A 10,003-nucleotide genomic window follows, 5' to 3' on the forward strand; every position below is an offset into this window, starting at 1 on the left:
TAATACATTTTTGTAGAATTGGATTATCCCCTGAAACAGTTGAGGTTGTATTTTCCAGTTCTTCCTTGAGACAAGTAATTTCTTTTAAAGATCTCAGATCTACCATTTCAAGAACATTTGCCTACTGTGGTCAATTAAACAAACAAACTTTTCATTAGTTTAGCAAAATATTTTTCTCAGTGCCTTTGAAGCAGTGAGCTAGAGCTTTCTACAGATGGAGACCAGACCTGTACTCTGTCAAGAGAATAATTTTGGCTCTTAAAAGTGCTGGTGAAAATGCAAGGAATGGAGGTTATTTTTTTTAAATTTTTGGCAGGGCAGTGAGGGTTAAGTGACTTGCCCAGGGTCACATAGTAAATGTCAAGTGTCTGAGGCTGGATTTGAACTCAGGTCCTCCTGAATCCAGGGCTGGTGCTTTATCCACTGAGCCACTTAGCTGTCCCGAATGGAGGTTATTATTTAAGTTCTTGGGCCTTTAAAAATTTTTTCTTATTCTGAACTTGACAAATATTAACAAGCACAAACATTTCTATATACAAAGAACAGAGAAAAGATATTTATAACACCATTCATATTCTCCCTCGAGTTATAGTCACCCTTGATGGTTGGGTCCTCAGAGGGTGGCTGCCACCGATTTCTATGGGAAATCTTGTGGATGGCTAACTCCCACTACTATACCTCACAATCCCCTACCAATGTGCTCCCTATTAGTGATCAGCCAGTAGACTTAATTTGCTTTTTAAGAGGCATTTGCTAAGATTCTAACAATCAAAGTTGGTATAAAAAATTCTTCTAGGGGTAGAGCCAAGATGGCAGAGAAAAAGCAGAGACTCCCCTGAGCTCTCCCAAATTCCTTTCAGATCAGGGGTGAGCGTGGAGTGCAGTTGAGCAAAAGGCAATACCCCCAGAAAGCTAGCAGCAGGCCTTTGGCGCAGGAGGGGTGGGGCGGCAATTGAATCAGCAGCATGGGCTTTGGAGCTCTGAGTCAGAAGATGACAGAACCATTTGCTGACACTGGGTGCAGGACTCTGTTGCACATATCTCTGTTGCACAGATCTCACTCACAGTCCTGGGTTGCAGACCTAGGGTGAGGAGGAGCACTAGCACCAGAGTTTGCAGAGTTGTGTGGTAAAATAATGGAATTTGGCAGAGCCTAGGGGTCCCACCTGAATGAACCTAGCACTGTTTGGGAAACTGGCTAGGGCTGATTGGATATTGACCACACCTGTCCTGAGTAAGTATGCTGCTGATGTCATCAGGAGAACCACTCTCTGATCCAGCTTGAAGGACCTCCCCTTTTGAGGGAGGGAGAGTAAAAAGTAGAAAAAGGAATGCTTGCTGAGGGGAGTGCTCAATTTCCTGTCGGTTTGTCATGTGGGCTTCTTTTTCCAGTCGGCTTTCTGGTGGGCCCTTCCAGTGGGCTTTGGGAGGGGGGTGCTTTTCCTGTCAGTGCTGGCTGCACAGCTGTCTCCTATTGAAGCTACAGACCCCAGGTGGTGAGTTAATAAATTAGCTGAGCTAGAAGTGAGTTTGGGGATTGTATAGGCTTTTGTTAGAGTTGGGACCCTGGTCACAGTTCCAGGGTAGAAAAGAATGCCTGTGCTTGCTCACAGACCTCCCTGAAATGAAGAAAAGAATTCCTTAAAAAGCATAACTGGCCAAATAGAAAAGGAGGTACAAAAGCTCACTGAAGATAATAATTTATTTATTTATTTATTTATTTGCAGGCCATGGGGGTTAAGTGACTTGCCCAGGGTCACACAGGTAGTAAGTGTCAAGTGTCTGAGGCCAGATTTGAACTCAGGTACTCCTGAATCCAGGGTTGGTGCTTTAACCACTGCGCCATCTAGCTGCCCCCATAATAATTTCTTAAAAATTAGAATTGGGAGGGCAGTTAGGTGTCGCAGTGGATAAAGTACCTGCCCTGGATTCAGGGGGACCTGAGTTCAAATCCGGCCTCAGACACTTGACACTTACTAGCTGTGTGACCCTGGGCAAGTCACTTAACACTCATTGCCCTGCCCCACCCCCTAAAAGAATTATCGGACTGATAAAAATCCAATTAAAAAAAAAAAGAGCCCAGACATCATCTTTCAAGACATTATCAAGGAAAGCTTTCCTGATATATTAGAACCAGAGGGTAAAATAGAAATGGAAAGAATCCACTGATCAATTCCTGAAAGAGATCCCCAAATGAAAACTCCAAGGAATATTATAACCAAATTCCAAAGCTCCCAGGTCAAGGAGAAATTATTGTAGCCAGGAAGAAAGAGTTCAGAAAATGTTGAGTCATAGTCAGAATAACACAAGTTTTAGCAGCTTCTACATTAAAAGACTGGAGGGCTTGAAATATGATATTCCAGGGGGTAAAGGAGCTAGGATTACAACCAGGAATCACCTACTCAGCAAAACTGAGTTATAATCCTTAAGGGGGAAAAATGGATATTCAGTGAAATAGAGGACTTTGGAGCATTCCTGATGAAAAAACGAGAAAATTTGACTTTCAAATTCAAGACTCAAGAGAAACATAAAAAGGTAAACCAGAAAGAGAACTTATAAGGGATTCAATAAGGTTAAACCGTTTACATTCCTACGTGGAAAGGTACTTGATCATTAAGGCAGTTAAAAGAAGGATATATAGACAGTTGGCCCAGGTGTTGACTATATCTAAGAAATAATAAGTTGACTATATCTAAAGAAATAAAATTAAGGAGTGAATGCACTGGAAGAAGGGGGAAGGGAGAGGTGGATTGGGGTAAATTATCTCACATAAAAGAAGCATGAGAAACAGCTTTTACAGTGGAGGGGAAGATGGTGGAAGCAGGTAGGGGAGTGCTTGAACTTGAACAAATGAAAATTACTCTCATCAGAATTGGCTCAAGGAGGGAGAAACACCCACATTCATTTAGGCATAGAAATCTATCTTACCTTACAGTAAGTAAGAGGGAAAGGGGATGAGAGAATGAAGGGGAGCTGATAGAAGGGAGGGAAGATTGAGGGAAGCAATAGTCAGAAGCAAAACATTTTTGAGGATGCAGGAAAATACACAGTAATCATAACTGTGAAAAAATGTTGGCAACAACTTTCTCTGATAAAGGCCTTATTTAAAATTTCTCTGATAGGGGCGGCTAGGTGGCGCAGTGGATAAAGAACCGGCCTTGGATTCAGGAGTACCTGAGTTCAAATCCAGCCTCAGACACTTAACACTTACTAGCTGTGTGACCCTGGGCAAGTCACTTAACCCCCATTGCCCAGCCCCCCCCCAAAAAATTTCTCTGATAAAGGCCTTAAATATATATAGAACTGAATAAAATTTATAAGAGTTCATCATCCCCCAATTGATAAATGTTCACAGGATATGAATAGGTAATTTTCAGACAAAGTAATCAAAACTATCTATAGTTATATGAAAAATACTCTAAATTGCTATTAATGAAAGAAATGCAAATTAAAACAATTCTGAGGTACCACCCTGCGCCTATCAGATTGGCTAATATGAAAGAAAAGGAAAATGACAAATGCTGGAGGAGATGTGGGAAAACCTGAGACACTAATGAATTGTTGGTGGAGTTGTGAACTGATTCAACCATTCTGGAGAGCAATTTGGAACTATGTCCAAAGGGCTATAAAACTTTGCATGGATTTGACTCACTAATATCACTGCTAGGTCTGTATCCCAAAGAGATACAAAAAACAAAAAGGAAAAGGACTTATATATACAAAAATATTTCTGCCAGCTCTTTTAGTGGTGTCAAAGAATTGGAAATCAAGGGGATGTCCATTAATTGGGGAATGGCTGAACAAGTTGTGGCATATGATTGTGATAGAAATACTTTTGTGCTACAAGAAATGATGACCAGGATGCCCTCAGAAAAACCTGGAAAGACTTACATGAACTGATGCAAAGTGAAATGAGCAGAATCAGGAGAATTTTGTACAGAGTATCAGCAATATTGTATGATGATCAACTGTGAATGACTTAATTCTCAGTAATATGATGATCCAAGGCAACTGCGAAGGACTTATGATGAAAAATGCTATCCACCTCCAGAGAAAGAATCGATGGAGTCTGAATGCAGATCAAAGCATACTTTTTTTTTTTTTTTGGTGAGGCAATTGGGGTTAAGTGACTTGCCCACGGTCACACAGCTGGTAAGTGTTAAGTGTCTGAGGTCGGATTTGAACTCAGGTACTCCAGACTCCAGGGCCTGTGCTCTATCCACTGCGCCATCTAGCTGCCCCCCAAAGCATACTTTGAAAAAAACTTTCTTTTTTTTTTCCTTTCTTGTTGGTTTGCATTTTCTTTCACAAGATGACTCATGAAAATATGTTTTGTATGACTTCACCTGTATAACCTATATCAAATTGCTTGCCTTCTCAGGAGGAGAGAGGGAAGGGAGGGAAGAAGGGAGTTTGGAACTCAAAAATTAAAAAAACAAATGTTAAAAATTATTTTTACATGCAATTAGGAAAAAATAAAATATTAAATAGAAAAATATTCCTCCAGAATCTCAAATGAATACAAATAGTTTATGGAAGAGTAGGCCCATATTTAAAGAACAATAATAGTGAGGCACGGATGTAGGATACATATGTGTCAAGGGATAATTCCCAATTCTTGGTACTGGAAGTCCTTTTTTTGTATAATTCTCACACAGCTTTCCCCTTTGTGCAGCATCTCTGCTGGGTGGGCCACTTAGCTGGTCTCCCAGGGTCTACCCCTCTCTTGAACCTATGGCAAGAATTCTTCTCTACCTTGAAGGAGTTTATACTCCTTGAGGTTGCTTCTTCCTTTAGGTACTATCTGCAGTCATGTTTGTCCTGGGGTGTGTTTCTGTCCCTGCTCGATGCAGTTTTCCTGGTCCAGTAGCAGAGTCCCTTCCATCCTCCTCCTAGCCACCCTCTTATAAGAAGGGCACTTCCCTTATAAAGAATGCTTTAATCTGGACCAATGAATGAATGAATTACTTCTTTTATACAAAGGACTAATGGGTGTGACTGATTTGACCAATCACATAATGTTTCCTGAGGGGTGTCAGTTGTGTCATCCAAGAATCCTTTAATCCATTTAAGCTGAATAGTTTATTCAAGAATACTTTGTGGGGGTGGCTAGGTGGCACAGTGGATAAGCACCGGCCCTGGATTGAGGAGTACCTGAGTTCAAATCCGGCCTCAGACACTTGACAATTACTAGCTGTGTGACCCTGGGCAAGTCACTTAACTCCCATTGCCCCGCCAAAAAACAAAAAAACAAAAACAAAAAACCAAAAGAATACTTTGTGATTACATTGGAGGCTTTGTGACCATTATTTGAGGAAACTGAGAATTTCCTTTTTAAAATGCATAAGAAACTGACCACATTAGTTTCAAAGCTATCCTGTTGGTTAGTGTTTCCTTTTTCTTCTCTGTGCCATTTTCTTTTCTTTTTTCAGGGCAATGAGGGTTAAGTGACTTGCCCAGGGTCACACAGCCAGTAAGTGTTAAGTGTCTGAGGCTGGATTTGAACTCAGGTCCTCCTGACTCCAGGGCCGGTGCTCTATCCACTGTGCCACCTAGCTGCCCCTTCTCCCTATCATATTACAGAAATATGAGTAACTGAGGCAAACAGCGTTAAATGACTTGCCGAGGGTCACATAGCTAGTGAGTATCTGAGGCCAGATTTGAACTCAGGAAGATTTGAGTCTTTCTGAGTCTAATACCCACTGTGCCACCTAGAGGCCATGAAAACATGTACAGCATAAATATAAAGTTAATGAATGGACACAAAGCACAGATACAAATACACACACACATCCATAGGGTACATGGGGAAGGGTTTCACACAGAAGATGACATCAGCATTGTGTCTTAAGGGAGGGGGATTCTTATGGGGGGGGGAGGGGGGTAATTCAATCCTGGCAAGGGAAGCAGTCTGTACAAAAGCACAGAGGGGAGTGTTGTCAGTGAGGTTAGGAACAAAGAGAAAGGGCAATTTGGCTGAATGGTTGGGGAGTAACACCCAACAAGATGGAGTAGGTTGGCAATGGGCTGCATAGGGCTTTACAAGCTAAACACAGGCATTTATATTTTCTTCTGGTCCAGGCCCTTCCTTTTACAAATAGGGAAACTGAGTCCCTTTTAAGTGACTTGACCAAGGTCATGCATATGGTAAGAGTCTGAGAGACCTTTGAGCTCATCCCATTCAATTCCCTCATTTTACACAGGAAGAAGACGAGGCTTGTAGAAGGATTAAATGATGCTCAGGTCATCTCTAGGATTCTAAGGCAGATATCCAGATTCCAGATTTAATAACTTTTCCATTCTACTAGGTTTGAAAAGAAAAAAAAACCCAAACGTCGGGAGACTTTGAAATCACTTTTTGGGCAGTTGCAAGGAGAGTGTTTTTCTTTTTCCACAAGAAAGTTGTTTTGGTTTTGGCAATGGTGTTCTAGAAATGCCTCTCATTAGTTGATGTCTGTTACGTAGCAGCCAACTTAAAAGCCACATGTCCTGCAAAGGCTAAGGCTGAGGGAGGCCTGGACTGGGTCAGTGAAGCCACACTCCCCCAAGCCCATCTGCCCTTGGCTTGAACTTCCTCCTGCCTTTCAGAAGGGGGCGCCAAAGACCATACGATGTTGTCTCTAGCTCAGACAAGGTTATGATGGGAAGTGGTCTGTAGCCCTGAGGGTCCTTTGTATTCCCATGGAGGATTCCTGCCGGTGTGAACCTATGAATCTCTCCTAGTCCCAGCTCCACTTCTGAGACTTTTCTTAGGAGAGGGTGGAACATGAACTGTTTCTGCATCAACTTCTCAAGTACAGGACCTGGGAGACGGGTGATGATGGTGGTGGTGGTGATTAATTTTATTAATTTAAAAATCCTTTTTTGCACACAAGATAATAATAAAATAACAACATCAATAATAATAATTGTTGTTATTGGGGCCAAGCCCTTGCTAGGTGTTGGGGAGACAAGTGCAGAGTGAAATGATCTTCATTTGCAACGAGCTTGGGACTGAAATAATGACAACGATGGTGACGACAACAATAACAACACAGGGGCTGAGCCTCTGACTTACCTGATATAGGGAACTCCCAGGGGAGGAAATATACTCCGTCATTGACATTTGAAACTTAAAAAATTAATTTAAAATTGCTTTCTTATGTTTCTACATCCCCTTCATTGCCAAATACTGGATGTCCCCAAAGTCTTAATGTAGTTTTAAGCTATTAAGGCTGTCTATGTATGTATAAGTAATTCTATATTATACATACATATAAATAATTCTATATTACACATGCATATGTATATGTACATATACACATATACACAAAAATATATACTTACATAGCTACATAGACAGGTTTATGAATCTCTCTTCCATCTTTCCTCCCCTCATCAGCAAGCCGGGTGGATACCTCCACAATTTATAATCTTAAAGATCTGTCTAAAGCACTGAAAAATTAAGTGATTTGCCACGTGTCACACGGCCAGTAGGGGTCAGAGGACTTGAACCCTGGCCTTCCTGGTTTTGAGGCCAGACCTCTATTCACTATGCCATGCCTCATTGTACTAGAGGTGCTGTGGTGGGAAGGAGAGAGAGAGAGAGAGAGAGAGAGAGAGAGAGAGAGTGTGTGTGTGTGTGTGTATGCCCCTGGGCAAGTCACTTGATCTCATTGTGCCTCGGTTTCCTCATGTGTAAAAAGAGGGTTGAGCCAGATGACCCCTAAACTTCTTTTCCTGTCTGAGCCTATGACTTTAGAATAGCTGATATTAAGAAAGCGAGTCTAAGGTTTCCAAACTACCTAATGCATGTTAACTCATTTGATCTTCATGACCATCCCCGGAGGTAGGTACTATTGTGGTCTCCATTTTCATAAATGAGTAAACTCAGGTGTTTTGGGCCGTAGCTGGTAAGCATCTGAGGACTGGACACCAAGTCTCCCTGACTCCAGGTTCAGTCCTCTGACCATGATCTCAGGCTCTTCAAGTGGACACTGGATGACCCAGGTACCTGGGCTATTATGGAGGGAACTCCTGCTCAGGCCTGGGTGGGATTAGATGCCTTCTGAGATCTCTGGCCAACTCTCCCATTCTGGGGTTTGTGGTCCCTCCTAGGTCTGACCTGGCAGATAGCAGCAGGTTTTAGTGGACTGAAAAATCAATATGGATCATCAGTGTGATATCCTAGGCTGGAAAGCTACATTTTGTGATGTCCGGGAAGCAATGCTGATGTGGCACTCTGACCTAATCAATTCACTGAAATTCCGTTAAATTCAAATATTCTACTCTGTGTCAGATACTGGGGATACAAAGACAAAAATAGAATTGCCTGTCCACAATGAACTTACATTCTACTGGGGAGGAGGGTGGAGATGTAACATGTCCACATACAGATAAGTATGAATTATATACATGTAAGGAAGCTGGTCTTTTACAAACCTAATCACAGCAAAAGAGCCAAATGAGGAGGTATAAATCTAGCCAAGTGGTCTCTTTTTGAGGTTCCAACCAGTCCCTCAATTCAAAGGAAATATAATTAAGAACCACAGGATGCTCTTTCTGGCGATCTTTATTTTTTGCAAAGTTATCTTCTGGGAGGAAACTCAATACCAAATGAAATGAGCATTTCCAAATACAAAGTTGAAGAAAGAGCAAATCTCTATTAGCACAGTGTGCTTTGCCTTTTAAGCATGTGAGTCCAGGAGGCAGACTTGAAGAGAAACCTGGTTCTTGATGGGGGTCAGTAGAAGTTGAAGAAGCTGCTAGAAGGGAAAATATAACAAGCCACATGATGCTAGGACAGTAGAAACTTAGACAACCAATACAAAGAAAGGAGCCAGAACTATAGGAATGAGGCTACTTGGGTCCGATGGGGCACAGGGTTTGTCAGGAGAGATGCCTTGTTTTTTTGTTTTGTTTTGTTTGGTGAGACAATTGGGGTTAAGTGACTTGCCCAGGGTCTCACAGCTAGTAAGTGTTAAGTGTGTGAGGCCGGATTTGAACTCAAGTCCTCCTGAATCCAGTGCTGGTGCTCTATCCACTGCACCACCTAGCTGCCCCAAGATGCCTTGTTGCCGAAATATCCTCACCCACCAGCCCAAGGCTACAATTCTGCATCTCCTTATTTCCCAGAGTAGAGAGGGGTGTTTATATGGGAAAACCCATCTGGACAAAGAGTCAGTAGGCGGGTTAGGAGAGAAATAGAAGTGGTTGAAACATCCTAATCTAATCATTCCTTTCCCCTAAATTACTACATTTAAATAAGTAACTTTCCTGGGAATTAACAATTGGGGGGAATCCTGAAAAGTTTCTTCCAGGAGGTAGCACCTGTGCTGAACCTTCAAGGGAGTTAGGGATGGGTGGAGGTGAGCAAGAAGAGAATTCCAGGTGTTGAGGTCAGATAGACCTGAGAGCTGGCATGTTGTGTTTGGGTTATAGTAACTAGGATAGCGGAGTAATATGTAATCAGCCTGGAAAGGGGAGACTTTGTTTTGTATTGTTTGTTTTTGCAGGCAATGGGGGTTAAGTGACTTGCCCAGAGTCACACAGCTAGTAAGTGTCAAGTGTCTGGGGCCGGATTTGAACTCTGGTACTCCTGAATCCAGGACTGGTGCTTTATCCACTGCACTACCTAGCTGCCCCCGAAGGGGGAGACTTTGAAGTGTTTTAAATGACAAGTGGAGTAATCTGGTTTTTATATTAGTGACAATGGGGAGCTACTGAAACTTCTTAAGCAAGGGAGTGACCTAGTCAGACCTCTATTTTAGGAATACATTCCTAAATTGGTAGCTGGATACAGTGAAGACAATTAGGAGGCTATTGCAATAGTTTGGGTTCTTGTTCTCTGAACTTTTAAAACTGTGCACCTAAAGAAAATTTTAAAATGTGATGATATACCTCCAATATATGCAAGTTTATTTATTTATACATTGTATAAAGGCATACCTCAGAGACATTGCTGGTTCAGTTCCAGACCACTGCAATAAAGCCCATATCATAGTAAGGTGAGTCACATGAATTT

Source organism: Dromiciops gliroides, chromosome 4 (assembly GCF_019393635.1).
Source record: "Dromiciops gliroides isolate mDroGli1 chromosome 4, mDroGli1.pri, whole genome shotgun sequence".
Lineage (NCBI taxonomy): Eukaryota > Metazoa > Chordata > Mammalia > Microbiotheria > Microbiotheriidae > Dromiciops > Dromiciops gliroides.